At 39.1% G+C, this 23,644-nt stretch overlaps 1 protein-coding gene across 1 annotated transcript in view; it reads left to right on the top strand.

Moving 5' to 3' along the window:
* LOC105483959 (FERM domain containing 4B) overlaps positions 1-23,644 on the top strand; it is a 364,588-nt gene that overhangs the window by 90,920 nt on the left and 250,024 nt on the right. The window contains exon 2 of the mRNA XM_071092071.1: positions 11,914-12,041. The gene's annotated coding sequence lies outside the window, so the exon portion shown is untranslated. The remainder of the gene's footprint in view (positions 1-11,913; positions 12,042-23,644) is intronic.

The following is a 23,644-nucleotide window of genomic DNA, read 5'->3' as shown; positions in this document are numbered from 1 at the left end:
AATGTGTGGGTTTTCCACACTAAGCAATCAGTTCTCCAACTCTTCATACACCAACTGGGTGTCCTTAATTCAATTCAGTTCAATTTTGATTTCACAAAATCGACCTGAAATTAGCATCAGACACTGTAATCCCCCAAACAGGTTCTTCTTGCCTGCTATACAGACAAACTCAATTCACTGAGACAGCATTTTTGCAGTAAAGAAAGAGTTTAATTAATGCAAGGCTGGCCAAGCAGAAGGATTGGGGCTATTACTCAAATCAGTCTCCCCAAAGAGGCTAGGGTTTTTCAAGGATACTTTGGTGGGCAGGGGGCTAGGGAATGGGGAATGCTGATTGGTTGGGAGATGAAATCATAGGGGTGTGGAAAATGGTCCTCGTGTGCTGTCAACCTCTGGGTGGGGGCCACAGGTCCAGCCGAGTCCCTGATACGGGTGAAGTTAGTCATCAAAATGCAAAAGTCTGAAAAACATCTCAAAAGACCAATCTTGGGTTCTACAATAGTGATGTATCTACAGGAGTAATTGGGGAAGTTACAGATCTTGTGAGCTCCAGAACAATGGCTGGTTATTGTTTTAACTGTGCCTACATCTTAGCAGAATTCAGGTAAGTAATTCGAACCTTGTGGGCTTTCATTAGTTTTACAAAGGCAGTTTAGTTTGCAGAAGGGCTATTGTCATTCTTGTTTTAAGCTTAAACTATAAACCAAATGCCTTTGAAAGTTAGCTTGGCCTACACCCAGGAATGAGTGAGGACAGCAAGTGTGTGTTGCTGGAAGCAAGATGGAGTTGGCTGTGTCAGATTTCTCTTACTGTCATAATTTTGCAAAGGTGGTTTTAGCCTCACAGGTTAAGGGCTCAGGCCCATAAGACAACCCCCATTTCAGACGCCATGTGCAAGTCCTGGGCCCCCTGCATTTTTGACCAACTTAACTACAGATTAGGGGTTCCTATGACCGCCTGCTCATGTTTGACAATTAGCTATAATAGCTCATAGAACTCAGAGAACCACTTCACTTACCAGTTCATTAGAAAAGATATTATAAAAGATGCAGACAAACAGCCAGATGAAGATGTTCATATAGGGTAAAGTGTAGAGGGGTCCAAAAAGCAGGAGTTTCTGTGCCAGTGGAGTTTGGGGTGTGCTGCTCTCCCAAAAAGTGAATGCATTCACCAGGAGGCTCTCCAAACCCCATTGGTCAGGGTTTTTATGGAGGTTCCATTAATTAGGCATGATTGAGTACATTGTGGCTACTGGTGATTGAACTCAACCTCCAGCCTGTCTCCCCTCCCTGGAGGTCAGGGGGTGGGACTGAAAGTTCCAACCCTATAATCACATGGTTGGTTCCTCTGGCAACCATCCCCCACCCTGAAGCTGTCTGGGGCTGGAATCCCCCAGACATCTCATTAACATAAACTCAGATGTGGTTGAAAGGGGCTTATTAAGAGTAACAAAAGATGTTCCTCTTACCCCAATCACTCTGGAAGTTACAAGAGTTTCAGAAACTCTGTGCCAGGAACTGGGGAAGAACAAATAGAGATTTCTTATTCTATCACAACATCATACTGGCCCACCTTCTCATTTTGCATATAAAGAAACTGGCCCAAAGCCACTCAGAGTCTAGAACCCATTTCCTCACTACCAGTTTTGAGCTGTTTCCTGATTGTTTATGTGGCTTCATAAGCAGGTCCGGTTCTCAGGGCCTCAGTGGAGGCACATGGATCCGCTATGCCCTCTTCTTGGGCAAAGGGGACACGACATAGCAAGTCAGTGGGTGCACATGTGGCTCCATCTGCCCCCTAGTGTTTGGGAGGCTGCATCGTCTTAAATAAGGATGACATTAAATTGCCTTAAAGTAGGTGAGTATTTCTCATAAATGGTTGTTGGACTACATGTGTTAGAATAATCTAGGGTGCTTATTGAAAATGAAGGCTGCACCTCTGGTTTGTGGAATCGGAACCTCTAGAAGTGGGATTGACAATCTGCCTTCTTAACAAATTCAGATTCACTTAAAAATAACACTTTTTCAATAAGAATAAAACTTCTTGGCGGGGCATAGTGGCTCATGCCTATAATCCCAGCACTTTGGGAGGTTGAAGCAGGAGGTTCACTTGAGGCCAGGAGTTTAAGACCAGCCTGGACAACACAGTGAGATCCCATCTCTACAAAACAATTAAAAAATTAACTGAGCATGATGGTGTGCACTTGTAATTCCAGCTACTCAGGAGGCTGAGTTAGGAGGATTGCTTGAGTACAGAAGTTCAAGGCTGCAGGCTACAATTGCATCACAGCCTGAGTGACAGAGTGAGACCCCATCTCAAAAAAAAAAAAAAAAAAAAAGAAACTTCTTTGTTGAATCATTCAAATTGTGTAATCTAAGATAGATTAGCTAGCTGGGGATTTGTAAATGGATAAAAAGTTTCTGGATTTATGCAAATAAACTTAATAGCCATCTCTTAGGAGTAGAAATGGGCCGAATAGACAGTGGCACTTTCACTATTCTAAGCCACTTGGAAACATGGTATGCAGAACATAAATGTGTTTGGAATCCCTTTTATAAGTATTTCTGCAGTTAAACTATTTCTTCAAGAGACTAGAAATGTCTTACATCATTATTTACTGCTAATATATGCGTGGCCAGTGGGAGAAAGGAAATACTCCTTTGTTGATATAAGAGGACACAGGAGGAGCAACCAGGGGCATTGGGGGAGATCCATGTGAGTTCATTTTTCCGCTCAGTTATCCATTCAGCTCATATTCATTGAACAGTTGCCACGTGCCAGGAATTGTTGTAGGTTCTAGGGACACAGAAAAGAACAAGACAGCAAGTCCTCGATCATGTGGAGCTTATGGTCTATCATGGGGAATGATACACCAATAAAGAGTTCAAAGAAGATAAATTCAAATAGTGGCAAGTGCTGTGAAGAAATGAAGAAGCTATGGCATTATGGATGACTGGAGGGCTACTCTCTGGTGGGCAGGGATGGTTTCTCTGAGAGAAGACATCTGAACTGAGGCCCAAACAGCAGGAAGAAACTAGCCATATGCATATCTGGGGAACAAGATTCCAGAAAAAACAAAGCCTCAAGGACAAGTGTCCCAAAATAAAATGAGCTTGGTGTGTTTGAGTACATAAAGAAAACCACTCCACTCTCACTGCCTCACTTGACTAACCTTAAAAACAAACAAAAAAAAAAAGTAAAGAAAACCACTGTGGCCAAAGCTTAATGACTAACAGAACATACAATATAAGTCCGGGAGGAAGATAGGAAACCATGTCCTATAATCATGCTCCAGTATGGAGTTTGAATTTCATTCTAAGTGTAACAGAAAGTCTCAGAGGAGCTACATTCGGGGAGGGGTGATTTGCTATCTTCAGATTTGGGTTTGAAAAAAAATCACTCCAGAGCTCAAAACCACTCAGAAACTCAGAGTAAGTTTTAAGAAAATATACATCTGCTTCAGGAAAAAATGGTTATTGTAAATTATTTTTAAAAGAACTAAAGAAATGACAAGAGATACCATATACGTGGAAGAGGAAGATCAATATCATGAAATGTTGAGTATTTATAAGTATTTATAAATTCATTGTAGTTCTAAGCAAAATCCCCAGCATTCTGAAATTTGAATGAAAATGTAAGTAATCAATAATTTTGTTGTTGTTGTTGTTGTTGACAGAGTCTCTCACTCTATTGCCCAGGCTGGAGTACAATGGCATGATCTTGCCTCAGTGCAACCTGTGCCTCCTAGGTTCAAGCGATTCTCGTGCCTTAGCCCCTCAAGTAGCTGGGATTACAGGTTTGCATCACCACACCTGGCTAATTTTTGTATTTTTTTTTTAGTAGAGATGGGTTTTCACCACATTGGCCAGGCTGGTCTCAAGCTTCTGGCCTCAAGTGATCCACCCACCTCGGCTTCCCAAAGTGCTGGGATTACGGGCATGAGTCACCATGCCCAGCCACATTCAAGAATTTATTATAAAGCCATAGATAGTATTATTGGTGAAGGGTAATTGAAAAATAGATCAATAGGACAGAAAAGAGAGCCCAATGTTGAACTAAACAAATATGGTTCTTTCTATATGATATAGGATGCTTTAGAAGTTACAGAGGAAAACACAGTATCAAAAGTAAATGGTATTGTTACAACTGATAGCCCATAAGAAGAAAAAATCAGATTCCTACGTCACACTTTGTACAAGAATAAATTGTGAGATGGATTAAATACTTAAATATAAGAAATAAAAATATAAAACCTTTAGATGGGGAAAAAAGGAATCTTAGAATAAAGTAGATTTTATAAACTAGAGACTCAAAAATCACACTCAAGATTGGATGAATTTCACTATATCGAAATGTATAATTTCTGCATAGCATAGCACCATAAAATAAAAAGACAAGCAACAAACTGGTAGAAGGCATTTGCAACCCCAAATAACTACCAAAAGCAAGTTTCCAGAATCTCTAATGAACTCCTACAAATCAAAAAGGGAAATTTAAACTACCCAATAGAAAAATAGATAGCTTATTAACAGGCACTTCCACAAGGGGGAGACATGAATGAGCAGTAAAAATATGAAAAGGTTTTCCACAGTGGTAATAAAAGCAGGAAATGCAAGTTTAAAAATCATAATTAAACTGCATTTTATGCCCGTCAGAATAGCAGAAATTCAAAAGGCTGACAGTGAGACTTGGCAAAGAATTGAGGTAAACAGGCACTCTGAGCCGTGGCAGGTGGTACTTTGGAGAGCAAGTTGTCATTCCCTAGTTAGACTTCTAAACACACAGATTCTACAACACCAAGATTCTGCTTCGGGACAGAAATCAGCAGCATTTCTCAAAGGTGGGACTGTTGGTGTTTTGTGTGGGACAAGTCTTTGTTATTCAGGACTCTCATGCACTGTAGAAAATTTAGCATCCCCCCATTCCATCCCCATCTCACAAAAGATTGTCCCACATTTCCAAATAATACCTTGGAGGATTGGACCACCCCAGGTGAGATTTACCAGGAGAAATTCCTGCATATACCCACACAGTGCTGCCATGTACTCTCATGTAGGTTGTTCCCCAAACACCTCTCACAACTAAACAGAGAGGCCTGTGTACAGAAGGAGAACCATGAGGATGTGTGTTGTCACATCCTTTGTTATAACAAAAATTGGACACTACCCAAATAGCCATCAGTCCACAAATGGAGAATTAAACTATAATTCAGTCATACAACAGAACACTATGCAAAAGTTAATAATCTAGATCTCAAAAAACCATGTGGAGTAAAATTTCATAGGCAGCATAATACACTTTATAAAAAGTTTAAAATTACAAAATCATAGAATATATTTGGACACACATACACACACACACACGAACTAAATATCTTCCAAATTCGGAAGAATGGTTGCCTCTGAAGATGAAGGAAGAATTGGACTGGAGAAATTAACATAGAAGATAAATTCTGTGTGGTTCTATCACTTAAAATGGTAAAGACAGGATGTGAAAAAATATGAAAACAACATTTGTTAGTTTTGAATGATGGGCGCATGGGTAGGAGTTTGTTGCATTTTCTTCTGTATATTTCCATATTTTACCCCCACTTTGGCTGCTGAATGTACAGTGAATGGGGGTGAGTGGAAGGGTGAAGATGGAGATTGGGTGGTGGGAGGCAGTACGGGAACCAGAGAGGAGCCAAGCGAGGACCCCAGCATCCCTCTCTCAACTGCTTTGAACTCCAAGAGTGTGTGACCACTTTTTTGCTTCATTTCTCTATTGCCCAAAAGGTTTTCCTGGATGAACACTTCCCCTTGTAGCATCCTCTGCCTTCCAAGTATTGAAATTGTCACCTAAGCAAGCCAGGAACTTGTCAACAGCTAGATTTTTTAGCAGAATGACACATTCAAGTGATGTCTAAATAATTTAAGTCTGCCCCATCCCCATTCCTACAATTTTGCTTCTACATCCTTTTTTGTCTTGAACATTTTTTTATTGTGGTAAAATAATGCATAACAAGGCCGGACACAGTGGCTCATGCCTGTAATCCCAGCACTTTGGGATGTCAAGGCCCAAGAATCATTTGAAGCCAAGAGTTCGAGAACAGCCTGAACAACAAAGCGAGAACCTGTCTCTACAAAAAAAAGTAAAAGTTACCCAGGTGTGGTAATGCTGCCTGTGTAGTCCCAGGTACTCAGGAGGCTGAAGTGGGAGGATCACATGAGCCAAGAGGTTTGAGGCTGCAGTGAGCCACGATTGCATCACTGCACCCCAGCCTGGGTGACAAGGCGAGACCCTATCTCAACAGTGTGTATATATATATATACTATTATATTATATAATATATACTATATATACAGTATATACTATATATACTATATATGTACTGAGGCCCAAACTATATTATATATAGTATATATAGCATATATAATATATTATATAGTATATATAGCATATATAATATATTACTATATTACTATTATTATATTATATAGTATATATAGCATATATATTATATAGTATATATAGTATGTATATATGTACTATATAATATATATGCTATATATAGTATATATAGTATGTATAATATGTACTATATAATATATATGCTATATATAGTAATATATAGCATATATATTATATAGTACATATTATATAGTATATATAGCATATATACTATATAATATATTGTATATATTTATATATAGCATATATTATATATAGCATATATAATATATAGTATATACTGTATAGCATATATGGTATATATATTTAATATAGTATTAAATATTATTGTAAATAATATACTGATATATAATAGTATGTATTATATGTTTTGATTAATATTTATTATATAATACATACTACATATATAATAGTGTATGTTATATATAATAGTATGAATAGTATACTAGTATATACACTAGTGTATATAATATTTTATATTTTATATTATATATTTTGTATATATACACACATAGATAACATAAAAGTTACCATTTTAACAATTTAAAAATTACAGTTGGCCAGGCACAGTGGCTCATGCCTGTGAACCCAGTACTTTGGAAGGCAGATGCAGGAGGATTGCTTGAGCCTAGGAGTTCCAGACCAGCCTGGGCAACATAGTGAGACCTCATCTCTATAAATTTTTTTTAAAAAAACTGGGCGTGGTGGCGCATGCCTGTGGTCCCAGCTACTTGGGAGGCTGAGGTGGGAGGGTCGCTTGAGCCTGGGGGTTTGAGACTGCAGTGAGCCATGATTGTGCCACTGCACTCCAGCCTGGATGACAGTGTAGGACCCTGTCTAAATGCATTCACAATGTTGAACAACCACGACCACCATCTCCAGAACATTTTTCATCATCCTGAACTGAAACTCTATGCCCATTAAACAGTAACTTCCCATTCCCCAGTACCCCCAGCCTCTTGTAAACTCTGCTCTACTTTCTGTCTCTGTGAATTCAACTGTTCTAGATAGTAATTACTATTCAACTATTCCAGATACTAATCACTCCATGTAAGTGGAATCATACAATATTTGTCCTTTCATGTCTGGCCTATTTCATTTAGTATAATGTTTTTAAGACTCATTTATGCTGTAACATATATCAGAATCTCATTCCTTTTTAAGGTGAAAAGAATTATAGTCCATGGTATGTATATGCTGTATTTTGTTTATCCATTAACCTGTTGATGGACATTTGGATTGTTTCCACCTTTGGTAATTGTGGATAATATTTCTATGAACACTAGTGTGCAAATATCTGTTCAAGGCCCTCCTTTCAATTCTTTTGGGTATTTGCCCAGAGATGGAATTGCTGGATCATATAGTAATTCTGTATTTAACCTTGTGAGAGACTACTAAACAGCTTTTCACAGTGGCTGCACCATTTTACAATACCATCATCAATACACTAGAGTTCCAGTTTTTCCACATTCTCACCAACACTTCTTATTTTCCTTTCGTTCCCCATATATCTGTCCTAGTGGGTGTGAAATGGTATCTCATTGCGGTTTATCCTATAGTTTTTTTTATTATCAGTGTTAGGAAAGCATTGTACATATTTCTGTCTGATTGATTGATCCATAACACCTATGTTTTTTAGTATTTCAGCATTTCCCAAAGTGTGCTCCACAGAATATTGATTGCATTATTAGAGGTTTTATTATTAGAGATTTATTATTAGAGATTTCATATATTAGAGGTTTCTGTGGGATAAGAAAAGTGAGGGAGGGAGACTCTCTGGTTAAGTAAGCTGAGAAAGGAAGCAAACTCCAGTAGAGTCATTTCCAGCGCATATATAACTTCTGCAAATTCAGCAAGTGAGTAGGAGATGGTAACTCAGTCTCCTGTCCTTTGATTGGTCTCAGTTTTTTCAAGTCTTTTATGCTGAGAATGATTCTGTTATTTAAAGATACGCATCTTTTTATACAAATGGTCCATAAATAGAGTCTTTTATGTAGTGCTTGAAGAAAATTTTATCTGTCGCAACTTTGAAGGAAAAACTGCCTATATTCATGAAGATGTAGTTCGTGGGCTCTATGTTGGCACTTTCCCTAAGGGATTTTCCAGTTATTTTGACTCTACACAGTTTTCACTTTGAACTGACTTTAGAAACTACCTCCCAGGTAAGATGCAATTTTACTGTCTATCTTCCCCTTGAAGATTGGAAAGACCTTGAAAAGCCCTACTGTAAAGGAACCTGATTAACACAGTTTAAACCAGGAGTTGGCAAACTTTCTCTGTGAAGGGCCAGATAGTGGATATTTTCAGCCCTGTGGACCAGACAGTTTCTGTTACAGCTATTCAACTGCCGTTGTAGCTCGCTAACAGCCATAGACAATGAATACATAAATGAATAGACATGGATGTGTGCCAATAAAACTTTATTTAGAAAAATATGCAGCATGCTAGATTTAAAACTACTGGCAAGCAGTAGTTTTCTGACACTTGGTTTAGACCATCATGACCAAGGTTTATTGAATGGCCTTCCTCTCCGTTTTTTTTTTTTGTTTTTTTTTTAAAAAACCTAAAACCTGTAGTAAACCCTTAGATTCCTACACTTGAATTCAAATATTAGAGGGCTTCACCTCTTCATGAATGACACTGAAGGTTGATGACAGGTTGTTACTTTTCAGGTGTCTGGATTTTCATCTCTGTGGTACCAGAACTAGTCGCTTGGTGAGTGTTAAGGGCTGAATTATGCCAGCCCCTAGACTGATATATTGAAGTCCTAATTCATAGCACCTCAGAATGTGACTGTGTGTGTAGATAGGGTCTCTAAAGAGGTGATGAAGTTAAAATTAGGCCTTGAGGATGGGCCCTAATACAGTGTGACTGTTGTCTTTATAAGAAGAAATATGGGCACAAAAAGAGGTACCAGGGGTGTTTGGGTACAGAGGAAAGACCATGTAAAGAGGTGGCCATCTGCAAGCCAAGGAGAGAGGCCTCAGAGGACACCCGCCCTGTTGACACCTTGATCTTGAACTTTCAGCCTGCAGAAATGTGAGAACATACATTTTGTTGTGTAAGCCGTGCAGTCTTTGGTATTTTGTTATGGCAGCCCTAGCAAACTAACAACAGTAGGTGATTGTAACTCATCTACCCCATCTCACTGAGATCTTAAATTTCTTTGCTCATTCCCAGATACCCAATATCACAAGTATCTTGTACCAAATTGTATAGGTGGAGTCAAGTGTTTTAATTATATTTGCATATTTGGTGTGTTCATAGATCTTAAGACATATCCCTCCTGCGTGTTAACACTTATAGAATAGATTCTCACAAGCTGGGCGTGGTGGCTCACACCTGTAATCCCAGCACTTTGGGAGGCCGAGATGGGTGGATCACAAGGTCAGGAGATGGAGACCATCCTGGCTATTATGGTGAAACCCCATCTCTACTAAAAATACAAAAAATTAGTCAGGTGTGCTGGCAGACGCCTGTAGTCCCAGCTACTCGGGAGGCCAAGTCAGGAGAATGGCGTGGACCCAGGAGGCATAGCTTGCAGTGAGCCAAGATCGCACCACTGCACTCCAGCCTGGGCGACAGAGCAAGGCTCCATCTTAAAAAAAAAAAAAGATAGATTCCCACAATGGTCTTATCTCAGTTTTCCTTTCTTTCTCTCTTTAGTTTCCTTCCAAATACTATCCACTTTGTTTCTATTCCTGGATTCTGGGGTTTTCAAATAGATGCATATTTTTTTGGTTTATAGTGCTGCTTATTGCAGGCAGGAATGGAATCTGAGAACTAACCAGTTATGTGTAACCTCAGACAAGGTATCTATTTCCCTGACTTCCTTTCCTTACCTTCCTAGTATAATAGCATCCATATTATCTTTGGAGTTTCTAGAAGCATTAGCAGAATACAAGTGATGTGCCTGGCATAGTGTATGGCTTATGTTGTACACTTAATAAATAGTAGCTATTGAAAGCAATCAGAAGATATCTGTTTATTTCTCTTTTTTCTGTCTTTGTGATCCAAGTTGACAGCAGCTGTGTAGTCTTTGTTAACACCCACTAAAGAAGTAAAGGATTTAACTAGTTCTTTGCACATGACATTAGACACTGCTTGGTATATCATTGTTTACAGGGCTTAATCCCTCAAGGAGCTTTTGTCTCCAGGCAGACACAAGAAAGATGTGGAGAGATGATGTGATAAGGCAGAAAATGTACTGTGTCATTCCAGTTCCAGCTCTGCCCTGTGTAACATTTTACAAGTTGCTTTCTCTCTCTCTTTCTGGACCTTATCTATCTTATTTGTAAAGTGGGAGCTTAGACTAAAACACATCTCTAGTGTATCCTTTTTTTGCCTAATGTTTCACCGAGAGATCATGAGGACCAAGAAGATGACTGGGTGTGAGAATTCTTCATACCGATCTTAGTACTACCCAAACCGTGACTCCATGCCCAACATGCTTTCCTCCTAAAAGGGTACTAAAAAATATTGCCTGCAAGAAACTCTCAACCTATTCTCCTTTCCATGCTCTCATTTGAGTTAAGCTCCTTGAATATTGAGTTCCTGCTAGAAAAATGGCTTTGTTCTATAGCATCAGTAAGGAGAGAGAGGGCAAAGGTGTTTGTGAAGAAATCCCATTGACTTCCTGCTTCTTGTGCCACCTTGCACCTAGATGCCTTGCACATCCAGGGGGAGTGGAGGGGCAGGTGGTGTGGGGAGGTGCCATGCGGATGGTGCCACAGAGAGTTTCACTTACCACATGGCAGAACAAGGGATACCACATCTGCCACTTCTGCCTTCCTCCTTGTCCTGTTTTTACACACGGGTGCGTGTGAAACAGTGTGACCTCACAAGTGACAAGGGAGAAGCATGCTTATTGACCTAAGTGGAGCTTCTGGGGGGAAAGCTGTTTTCTTTTCTGTAGTAGGGAGAATGAGAAATACGTATACATGAGGATATCTTATGGCGTGATATGCACGCTAGATTTCATCAGTATTCATGATGTGTTTCATTCTCACCACACTGACATCTGTTAAAAACAAGATTCAGGAATGCCATTCTGGTTTCAGTAACTCTGAAACATGGCTTCCGAGGGGATGTATTACTGAGTTCTCTCTCCCATTTGACAGCCCTGATTTTGCAACTGAGTGTAGATAACTTTGAGCACTTCAGAATCTCCTCCTACAGAGACAGTAGAAGTCTAAAACGGTGTGTTCAGTGACATGCATCCTGTAAGAAGACAAATTGGTATGAAATCTTTAGTTGTTAAGGAGACTAGCCTCAATTTCATCTGTATTTCGAGAGAACTCTATTCTAAATCTCATGTAATTAGGCGAATTTCTAAAACTGTAATTAAACTGTAGTCAGCCTGGGGAAAATTAGAAATAAATTAGAAGTGTCACTGACTTGAGATTTATAGTTTCTCCGCCTGTGCCTACAGAAATTAAGGAGCTTCTCTCTTCTGTATTACAGGCTTTGATGAGAAATCCAGAAGAAAGAATATGTGAAAGAAAAAGATGACATCTATGCATAGCAAAGAAAATCTCAAGATTATTACAGTAAAAACAAAAGAAAGGCAAGAGAATACTCACTAGTTAAAGGTAAGTGGACGTTTCTGTAAATGCTGAACTCTTTGTTATGTTAGATAGAACAGAAAAGTGAGTTTATGTGTGTTTGCATGTGAGTACGCATTGACTTGTCAAGCAGGGCTTGGACAGGATGTGATATGTGATATGGCATATTAGCAAAATATTTGCATTACTAGCAAATGATGAAGAAAATTAATAAATACAGTTACTCCCCTACTTTCAAATGAAAGTCAAACACCCCGAAGTTGAATGATATGCTTACATTTTATAGGTCTTTTCCTACAGAGCAAAATAAACAAAAAAAATTAAAATGTACTAATTGTACTATGCCTTAGACATATTTCCTATATTTCCAATATTTATACACACATTTATAGAAGTATTTTCTTTTTATTCGCAGTTGAGCAGCTTCACCAACTTAAGTCCAGTGGACAATTGAGCAAAGCAAATAGTTGATTCTTTTTATATGTGCAATGATTTTCATCTTTAGCTTAATTGGAGTAAGGGAGTGCTTTGTATGCTTAGTATCATTACTTGGGTTTTATTTTCCATTTTCCACTGCTTTTATAATATAATAAGAAGAGGATGGAATATTTGAACAGTTGCACAAGCATTGTCATAATGGTAGCAATGCTATAGAAACCAAACTGCCAGGCATGTAGGCAACACAACCAGATGAGGTCTCAAAATGTTTCTTCATGAGATGCTCTCAGAAGTTCATATCTGACAGACAAAAACGGTTTGAAGAACATCGATGTAAAATATGCAAAACTATGAACTGCATGTAAGTGAAATGTGCAACAGTTAGGAACAGCATTTTATGTCTCAAAATGCTTCCTCTGGTGAAATCATTGCAGTTCCACATGCTGGCGCCTGCTGGAGAGATATAGCAGTCAAGGACGTTGACTCTGGAGATCTTGCCCTACCACTTACCACTTGCATGATTGTGGTCAAAATGATTAATCTCCCTTTGTCTCAGTTTCCTCATCTGTAAAATGTGGGAGATATTAAAACCTACCTTACAGAGTTGCTCAGCCGATGAAATGAGTCAATATAGGCAAAGCACTTGAAAGAATGCTGAGCACATAGAAAGTGCTCAGTAATTATTGGTTGATTTTATCATTGAGTAAAGTGTACTCAGGGATGGAAATTTCATTTGTTTGTTTTAAAGGGGGCAAAGATGTGGAAGAGCATAACAGATGTTGGGGAAGTGGAAGATACCAGTTCTTTAACTCTGGGCATATTTGTACTGTTCAAGCAGCTGTCAAAGGAACTAAAGAGTGCCAGGCAGAGATAGAAGAAAGCTACAGGGGATCAGTGTACTTCTCAAACAAACTCTTACTGATTGTCTCCTTGATTCGAGTACCTTGAGAAGCATTGGAGAATACAGACTTAAAGGATGCAGGACTTTTCTTAAGTTACAAATAAGACTGTCTTAAACTCTTTGCTGTAATCTGTAAGGCTGGACTTGACCTGGTCCCAGACATTGTCTCTAACCTCACCTCCTTAGCTCCCTGTGCTCATTCTTGCCTTCTTTGATTCCCTCTAAAACATAAGCAGTGATTTTCCACTTGGATTTTTTGCACCCACTGCACAATGCTGCCTGGCTTCTTACCCTCCGTTGTTCCTGTATCTTTTTCCTTTAAGTCTCAGAATGGGGCTTCTCTGGCTTCTCTACTAAAGGAGCTCCCTCTGAGAAGTGAGCGTCCACAAATATTGTGCCCACTGTCATTCTCATCAAAAATGAATGTGAGAGCCTGTTTTTCCATATCCCTGCAACAAGGAGTATTCCGAAATTGTTTCATTGTTGCCAGTCTGATAGGTGCTGAACTTGATTATTTAAAGTAGGTATAAGAGAAGATGCACAGATATGCAATGAGGGCAGAAGTTAGTCATTCATTAACTCACCTTTAGAGCCTTCCCTGTTTTCTTTATAGCAGTCATTACTAGCAGGAATTAATTCGTCTCTTCAGTTACTTTTCACCTGCCTTCCCTCCTGGTGTATAAGTTCCCTGAGGCCTGGGACAGCATTTGCCCTCTTCACAGTAATGTTCTGGGATCCTGTTCCAGCAATTGCCATATACGAGGTACTCAATAAACATTTTGAGAGTGAAAGAATGAATGAGAAAGACAGGATCTTGTAATTGAAATAGACAGACAACATCTTTACAACAGTGCTAGAGGCTCAAAAATAGAAGGGAGTCTTACAAAAAGTTAGACCCAGGTAGGCAGGAGCAATATTGAAACCATTAACAGCCTCTCAGCACAAATAAGGATCAGCCTAAATAGGCATTGGCAGGGTCTAAAAGGGCCTCTTTTGGCAGTAGATTTTACCCTTGAGGTGCTGGATTGTGGGGAGGTGGCTGGGATTCAACAGTGGGGCTCAGGGGACTGGTCAGTTGCCAACCACTATAGTGGAATTGTCAGTATCTTAACTAAGCACAGCTGTATGTGTGCATTTCTACTCAATATCAGTCCTGATTATAGTACCAAGCAGAACTCTTTCTAGTCCTGTTTGTACTGGAATACTGTTCTCTGCCTTGGATCAATAAAAAGAGTCATCCAGGCCCGGGTGTGCTGGCTCACGCCTGTAATCCCAGCACTTTGGGAAGCTGAGGTGCGTGGATCACTTGAGGTCAGGAGTTTGAGACCAGCATGGTCAACATGATGAAACCCTGTCTCCACAAAAAATACAAAAATTAGCCAGACATGGTGGTGCATGCCTGTAATCCCAGCTACTTGGGAGGCTGAGGCAGGAGAATCACTTGAATCCGGGAGGCAGAAGTTGCAGTGAGCAGAGATCGTGCCCCTGGACACCAGCCTGTGCAGCAGAGTGAGTGAGACTCCATCTCAAAAAAAAAAAAAAAAAAAAAAAAAAAAAAAGAAGAGGTCTCCAAATAGAGTCAGAGGACTCTGATGCCCTCAAATTTCACCCCGAGCACCCTTCTGCCCGCATTGCATACCAGCAAGTCCTCCCTTATACCTCTTTTATTTCATGTACGTGGATTTTGTACTAATATGTCATAGTTTTGCACATTTTAGGGATACATGTGATATTTTGATACATGTATACAATGTGTAATGATCAAATCAGGGTAATTGGGATATCTATCACCGTGAATATTTATCTTTTCTTTGTGTCGGGATACCTATTTTAAATAACCATGCTCATCACCTATGAGACTGGCATGGACAAAAAATATTTTAAATACTCCTCATTGGAAGGATATGGACAAAAAGGCTCTTGTATACTGTTGATGAGAATACCAGTAGGGGCAATATTTTTAGAAGTTAGCTTGGCAGTGCTTATCAAAATTCTAAATGCACATTCTTATTGACCAGGTAGCATAACTTTTAGGGATTTATCTTCCAGTTAAACTATCTCAAATACAAAATGATATATGCACAAGTGTGTTCACTTTAACATTGTTATAATAGCAAAATTATGGGAGCAATTTGTATGGTTGCTGATCAGAGAGGAGTGGATAAATGATGGTGCTTACATCTAATAGAATACGGTGAGACCTTTGAAAAGTGTCAGGTAGATCTCTCAAATGTATTAAGTAAAAGAGTGAAAAAAGCTGCCAAAATGGTGTGTATTATGAAATCCTGACACATGCTACAATATGGATGACCCTTGAGGGCATTATGCTACATGAAATAAGCCAGTCACAAAAGGATGAATACTGTATGATCTTACTTATATGAGGTACCTAGTGTAGTCACATTCATAGAGATGGAAAGCAGAGTGGTGGTTGCCAAGAGCTGTAGGGAAGAGGGAATGGGGAGCTACAGTTTAATGGGCACAGCGTTTCAGTTTGAGATAATGAAAATGTTCTAGTGAAGGATGAGAGTGATGGTTGCACAACAACGTGAATGTACTTAATAGCACTGAACTGTACACTTAAAAATGGTTTAAATGATCAATTTGTGTTTTATCTGTTTTACCACAGATTTTTTAATATTAAGAAGAGGAAAACTTTCCTGGTTTTTCCAAAGAAAAAGTGTTAATAGTTTAAAATACCACCATAATACATTTTAGTGACAATCAGCTAAAATTTCTTAGTAGTCTCAGGATCTAAAACAAAAGTACAGTATTTTTAAAAGAAAAAGAAATCTATTTTCTTTTTTTTTTTTTTTCTTGAGACAGAGTCTCTCTCTCCCGCCCAGGCTGGAGTGCAGTGGCGTGATCTCCGCTCACTGCAAGCTCCGCCTCCCGGGTTCACACTATTCTCCTGCCTCAGCCTCCCCAGTGACTGGGACTACAGGTGCCCGCCACCACGCCCAGCTAATTTTTTGTATTTTTAGTAGAGACGGGGTTTCACTGTGTTAGCCAGGATGGTCTCCATCTCCTGATCTCATGATCCACCTGCCTCGGCCTCCCAAAGTGCTGGGATTACAGGCGTGAGTACCGGGCCAGGCCTGTTTTCGTTTTAAATGATGCCTCATACACCTAACTTTAGTGGTGCAAATTAAGAAACAACAGATTACTAGCCAACTGCCAAATCACAGTACCTCCTAGTTCTGCTGGGGATTAAATGAGTTAACACTTGTTCTTTTAAGAACTTTACAAGGGTTAAGTTATTTAATCCCCAGCAGAACTAGGAGATATTGTGATTTCCATTTCACAGATGAGATCACTGAGAACAGAGAGGTTATGTAATATGCCCCAGGTCACACAGCTAGTGAGATGCAGAACTGGTTGTCATCAAACCCCAAAATTATATGGCCCCAGAGCACAAAATAGTCTGAGCCACTGTTTTACCAACTCCCAGTTCTGAAGAGCTTCTGTATTAGAAGAGCCATCTATAAACTATGTTGACCTTTTTAAGATTTCTAATGCATAGTTACAACTGAAAAGCTTGAGTGCACTGATACGGCTACTAGCTTTTCTTCAGTAGATGCTTGTTAACTTGAAATATGTAAATTATTTGTCTCTAACTGGGAAATTATTCTTTAACATTTACCTAGCTCCTTGGCTGGGTGTGGTGGCTCATGTCTGTAATCCCAGCATTTGGGAGGTCGAGGTGGGCAGATCACTCAAGGTCAGGAGTTCGAGACCAGCCTGGCCAACATGGTGAAACCCAGTCTTTACTAAAAATACAAAAATTAACTGGGCATGGTGGCGCATGCCTATAATCCCAGCTACTTGGGAGGCTGAGGCAGGAGAATTACTTGAGCCTGGGAGGTGAATGTTGCAGTGAGCCGAGAAGGAGCCACTGCACTACAGCCTGGATGACAGAGTAAGACTCCGTCTCAGAAAAAGAACAACAACAAACAAACAAACAAACATTTACCTAGCTTCTTACTGAACACAGTCATGGAGGAGAACATGGAAGGGAAGGCTACATATAAAAACACAAGTGTTCTAAGGTTTTATCAGAGAAGAGCTCTGAAAGGAATTCTCCATATTGGATGGGGAAAACGTGATCTTATATTCTTCTCCCTAAGGTTCATGTCTCCCAAAATATTAGGTTCATTTTAAAAATATAGTTCATGTTTATATTCAAACAAATTTAGGAAATGCTGAATTAAAAGGCATTAAATAGTTTCTCTTCTGCAGGAATTCTTAAGGACTTAGATAAACACCATGAGTTGCCAAAAAACAGGTATATTAAATAATATATAACAATATATTATATAACATATAAATATAAATATATTTATATTATATTATATATTTATATTTATATAATATATAATTGTTTCCCAGAGTTCTTTTTACCACAGAGCCCTTCTCCCATGGAAAATGTTGAGGAGTTAATGCTTCCTGGATCACTTTTTGGAAATCTTTGTATTAGGGATTTTCCAAATCTACCACCAGAGGTCAGTTTTCCCCTCGTTTTATATTCTGACCAAACATTGACAAAACTTAATTTTCTCTTTGCACACCTGAGACAGGCTGACATTTTTCAAGTAGACTTTGCTTAAAACTTTTAAGAGATGAGTGAAGGAAATAAGAAAAATAAGAATCCCTATAAATAGTCACATTTCCAAAACCTATGAGGCTGAGCCAAAGAAATAGCAAATCTACAAAGCTCTCTTGTACCAGTATGGAGAACAAATTCTCAGCCATATTGCTTGGCTCTTTTTCCCTCCTGTTTCTCAGCCAAGTGGCCTTTCTGTCATCTCAGCCCCCAAGCGCATCTGTGGGCTTATCTTATTACATCTGAGGATAAATCCCATAGACCCTTGTGTTTTCACTGTTCAAATTATTTTCTGATTTAAATATCCTGGGTCTGCAGTGTGATCTTTCCTTTCAGTCCTAGTTGGCAGCTCTGAGATAGCTCTGTGATAATGAACAAATATGGCACTCCTGTGAATGTTCTAGTCCTGAGAAAAGCAACTATGCAGTTAATATGCTACCCTCCCTTCCCCTGCCAGGACAGACATTAGTAATCAACACAGCACCCTTTCTTTATAGAACTCAGGTCTCACAATACTTCCTGAAACAGGACTCCAGGCAGGCATTACCAATAGATTGGTGTTAATGTGAAAATACTCTAAGCCTAAATTGTAAATTCCTTCCACCTCTGGACTATTCTCTGTTGACTGTCTTTTGAATGTTAATCTCCGTAATCCTCTACCCAACACACACACACATGCGTGCACACACACACACAGAGTTTTAAAAGTTTATTTCAAATCCACAATAATGAAAACCTACTCATTACAGCCCCAGCATTTCCTTATTCATACCTTATCCTTAGCAAACTATATGGGTGCAACACCTGATTTAAAGAGAAGGCTTGTTACATCCCAGCATATGCCAGAAGCTCCACACTTAGCCCATGCTGTTGTTTAACTTCGGATTCCTATTGATAACATGGCATATGCCGTATTTTAATTAGCAGTTGCTTAGAGTTGCCTTTGTGTGAGGTATTTAGGAAATGGCCTGAGTTCTTGATCAATCTTTAGTAAAAGCTGTGGTATTAAAGGTATTAAAAGGCCTAACCTGTTATGGTAGACTTTGAAACTAATTGTCATCTGACAGTTTCATTTCTTTTTAATGCTGAAAGCTTATTTTAGCATTAAAGAATAAGAGGGTAATATAGTGTAGTCATTAAGCATATCCTCTGGAGTTAGATGGGGTTCAACTCTTGGCTCCCCCACTTACTGTGCTTTGGGGTCTTTGGAGAGTTACTAATTAATCCTAAGTCTTCTGGAAAAAAAAATTAAAAATAATACCTACCCCATTGTGGTGCTTTTATAAAACATTATTTTGCATCTACTTTGTATCAAGTGCAAAACATCACTGTGAGGATTGAATGAATTGGGAATTTACTGCACCTGGCACCAAGGTGGAACTATTATTAATCTTTTAAAGCACTTTTATGTTTCGGCTGAAGCCATCACGAAAGGTAGGGGCAAAAGAAGACATGCGTGTTATTGAATTGCAGATCGATTAGAGATGAGATTTAGGTGTAGGCTGGCCAGCAGGGTCAATATTTAATTTTTCAATTAAATATTGTGCATTGGAAGTGAACTTTCCCCCGTGGGCAGTAGGCTATGCTGTGCGAACAGGATAACTACTGCTAGCACTGGTTTCAGGTGACAATGTCTCTCTTCACCTTGGGGGAGTGTGATCGTGAACTAATAAGCAGCAAGTTCAACTATGCTGATAGTTCTCTAGCTTCTGTTTCTTGTGAACTTTAACTCCATGTGTGTTTCTTATGGCAGTAGAATTGATTAACATTTACTGCATGTCCTTTCTGGCCAATGCAGTGTTGAAATGAATTTACCATGTAAGTAGGAGGTGACGCTAATACACTGGATGTTGTTAAGAAGGCATCATGGAAATACTATATAAATTAACTACTGATGAGAGATAATAACACTACGAAAAACCATGGAAGAGATGAAAGCCTTTTAAAGCAATAATAGCCCATCACCTACCTTCCTATTTGCCTAAGTCACTGTCTGGCTGTAGAGAGGTAAGGAGAGGTAAAGTACATAAAAGCAGAGGGTTGGGGGTAGGTAGAAATAAAAGACTGTTATAGTTCAAGTCCTAATTACCAAAGCTAAAGTCAACAGCACCTATGAATTTTCTATATTGCATCTATATAACTTGTTATTTAGAATCTTACATTCATTATTTTAGCTTTGTCTCTTGAAATCAGCTTCAGAAATGACCTTCCTAAGCAAATTTTAAATTCACCTTTGAATTTTTAAAGAAGTTGCTTTTTTATTTAAATCCCACATTAGGATTTAAGGTAGTCAACATATATCTTACCTCAATTCTTTTGTCTTATAAAAGTAATTCTGTTTCTGACAATCTAATAGGAGAAGAAATATCTCATTTGTTTAATATTTATTTCTGATTATCAGTGAAGGATTTTTGTATATTTATTGGCTGTATTTCTTATGAAAATTGCTTATTTCCATCCCTCTTTTTCTGTGGATTTGCTTCTTATATTAGTAAGAGAGAAACAATTCAGAGGTGACAGACTAAGGCACATGTGCCTTAATAATACAATCCTGACGGTGCTGTGGCTTTCACCTGTAATCCTGTTGCTTTGGGAGACCAAAGTGGGAGGATCGCTTGAGTCCAGGAGTTCGATGCTGCAGTGAGCTATGATCACACCACTGCACTCCAGCCTGGGTGACAGAGCGAGATCTTGTCTCTAAAAAATATATAAATATAAATATAACAATACAATCCTGATTTAAAAGTAATCCCAAATAGTTGGAGAATGTAAATGTTCAGCTTCTGCCTGATCTTTAGAGTGGCTGATAACCCATTCTCCCTTTTAGAGTCATTCCTGAGCTCACAGATGGCTGGTGCCTCTGTCTGAGGTCCCTGTCAGCCCTGTGGCAGATGCAGAGAACTGGAAGGGCAAGCGTCCTTGTAGTCTCTGCGGATTTCCATAGAAGAGGCAGGTGGTACTGTTGAACAGTCCTCCTCGGCAGACGGCAGTGGCATCATTTGGCTTAAAGAAAGAGCTTTAAGAGAAGATATGTAATTCTGGCTGGCCGTGGTGGCTCATGCCTGTAATCCCAGCACTTTGGGAGGCCGAGGCGGGCGGATCGCTTGAGGTCAGGAGTTGGAGACCAGCCTGGCCAACATGGCGAAACGTCTCTACTAAAAATACAAAAATTACCCGAGTGTGGTGGTTCGCACCTGTAATCCCAGCTACTTGGGAGGCTGAGGCTGGAAAATCGCTTGAACCTGGGAGGTGGAGGTTGCAGAGAGCTGAGATGGCACCACCACACTCTGGCTTGGGTTACAAGGCAAGATTCTGTCTCAAAAAAAAAAGATACGTAGTTCCTCCATCAGTCTGGGCAGTAATTGAATCTTATTTATTTCTTTATCTTTCACTTGGAGGAAATGTTGTCTTGATGAATAGCCAGAGCGTTTTTTGCTTATTTGTGTGTTTTGTTTCTTTGTTGCCCAGGATGGTGGGATAAGTGAAGAATGACTCGTTTTGCCAAAATGAGATTTCTCTTAGGGCCATGGATTTCTTTAGTAAGTTGGCAAAGCTTATGAACCCTTTCTTAGAAAAATATCTTTTAAAATTAAACTTAAATTATTTTGAAATAACAGTTTCTAAAACATTGAATACTATAAAAATTTTATATATTATAAAAACAAAGGTTCTTATATATTAATGCAATAAAAACAATTTCTAGTAATAGATCTAATAACTACTGTAATGTCAAAGTTGTCAGGAGTATAAACAATATTTTGCAATATATGTAACCACCATGATGTGATCTCAAAATATCTGTGGTTTCTATAGGTGACTGAGTCACAAGTACTGCTAATATTTCTATAGTTTGTTACCTATATTCACAATTGAAGAAACACTAAATTCCAGTTAGAGACAGTGATAATAAAAATTTATAAATTGCCCATATAATTCAAGTTCTATTTTTGAAATCTGTGCAAAGATCCTTTGGGGCTTATGGATGCCCCAAAGTGAGTCATCCTTGGCTGGAGTGGGGATAAGGGTTGACTACAAAGGGACATGAAGGACTTTTTTGAGGTGCTAGAACTGTTCAATCATGATTGTGATGATGGTTACGTGACTGTATATGTTTGTCAAAAACTTACAGACTATATGCCAAAAAGGGTGAAGTTTGCTGTACGTAATGAGGCCTTGATAGAAGAAGTAACGAAATAAAAGAATTAGGAAGGGAAAGAAAATAAAAGAAAGAATAATGAGTTGAATATTCCTGCTAGTGAGAAGAACTACTGTATAAAGGTCCTTGTTGCATTGGAGTTGGGTTTCCTGCACAGTTATTCAGTGCTTTATTGAGAGTCCATGTAGCAATAGGGAGTGAAGTGAAAAGACTCTGAAACAAGACTCCCTGAATTCAAATTCTGGCTCTGCCACTAATTTGCTGTGTGACCCTGGGAAGGTGACATGACATATCTATGCCTCACTTTCTTCATCTATAAAATGAAGACGATAATAATTGTACCTACCTCATAAGATTTTTTGAGGGTTAAATGGGCTTATATATTTGAAGTGCCTAGAATAGTGCCTGGCACATAGGAAGCATTATAATGTCATATAGTATTTAGAAATGCTTGGGGAAGAGGCTGAGGCCATGATGAGGACCTTAACACCAGTAACTGCATAAGTAATCACAGAAAAATAGTATTTGGTCAAGAGAAGTTAGTCATTAATTTTTTTAAATGAGTGTGTGTCCCAAAGACACATCAGCTTACTTGTTAATATACTTTTAAATGCATTTGAAACACCTTTTTTTTTTTTTTTGGCTCTGTCTGAACCTCAGCTCTCAAATGGATCCAGTCCCCAACATCCTCTTCCGTTTCCAAATAACTTCCTCTGTTGGACCACCCCACATGATGCATTTCCAAAAGACGAAGCCAGTGATTTTTATGCAGTGTTTGCAAATAACAATCACATCCAAGGATGTAATAAAGGTGCCAGGTCTTCTGGTTGACACAGGCAGTGAATACTTATATTTGAGTCATTAATTATGGTTGGTATGCAGTACCATCCAGGCAGTCCAGAAAGCTGTGTTAAATACGTACAATGCAGCAAAATGTTCATCAGTGAAGTCTCCAGTGGAGTCCTGCTGAAGTGTTTCACTAGTTGGAGCACAGTTTGTGGGTTGGCAGATAAATGACCTATTAAGTGAAGACTTTTAAAATAACTTTCTATTGCCACACACAGTACCAGACAACAGCCTGGTTATCTGGGAGACCAGAACCACAGAATTATGGAAACCTAAAATCATGAAGTCATCCAAAAACTTTATTTAAAATAGTTTCAGCCTTTCTCACTAAAGCTTAAACACAATTTGTTTTTGTTTTGTTTTTGTCTGTCTGTTTGTTTGTTTGTTTTTTGAGATGGAGTCTTGCTCTGTAACCCAGGCTGGAGTGCAGTGGTGCAATCTCTGCCCACTGCACCTTCTGCCTCCCGGGTTCAAGCAATTCTCCTGCTTCAGCCTCCCGAGTAGCTGGGACTATAGGCTTGCACCACCACGCCTGGCTAATTTTTTTTTTTTTTTTTGTATTTTTAGTAGAGACAGGGTTTCACCATACTGGCCAGGCTGGTCTTGAGCTCCTGACCTCGTGATCCGCCTGCCTAAGCCTCTCAAAGTGTTGGGATTACAGGTGTGGGCCACCACACCCGGCCTGC

This window comes from Macaca nemestrina, chromosome 2 (genome assembly GCF_043159975.1).
Source record: "Macaca nemestrina isolate mMacNem1 chromosome 2, mMacNem.hap1, whole genome shotgun sequence".
Taxonomy (NCBI): domain Eukaryota; kingdom Metazoa; phylum Chordata; class Mammalia; order Primates; family Cercopithecidae; genus Macaca; species Macaca nemestrina.
Note: the sequence above shows the minus strand (reverse complement) of the source record. Positions and strands in the feature narration are given on the sequence as shown.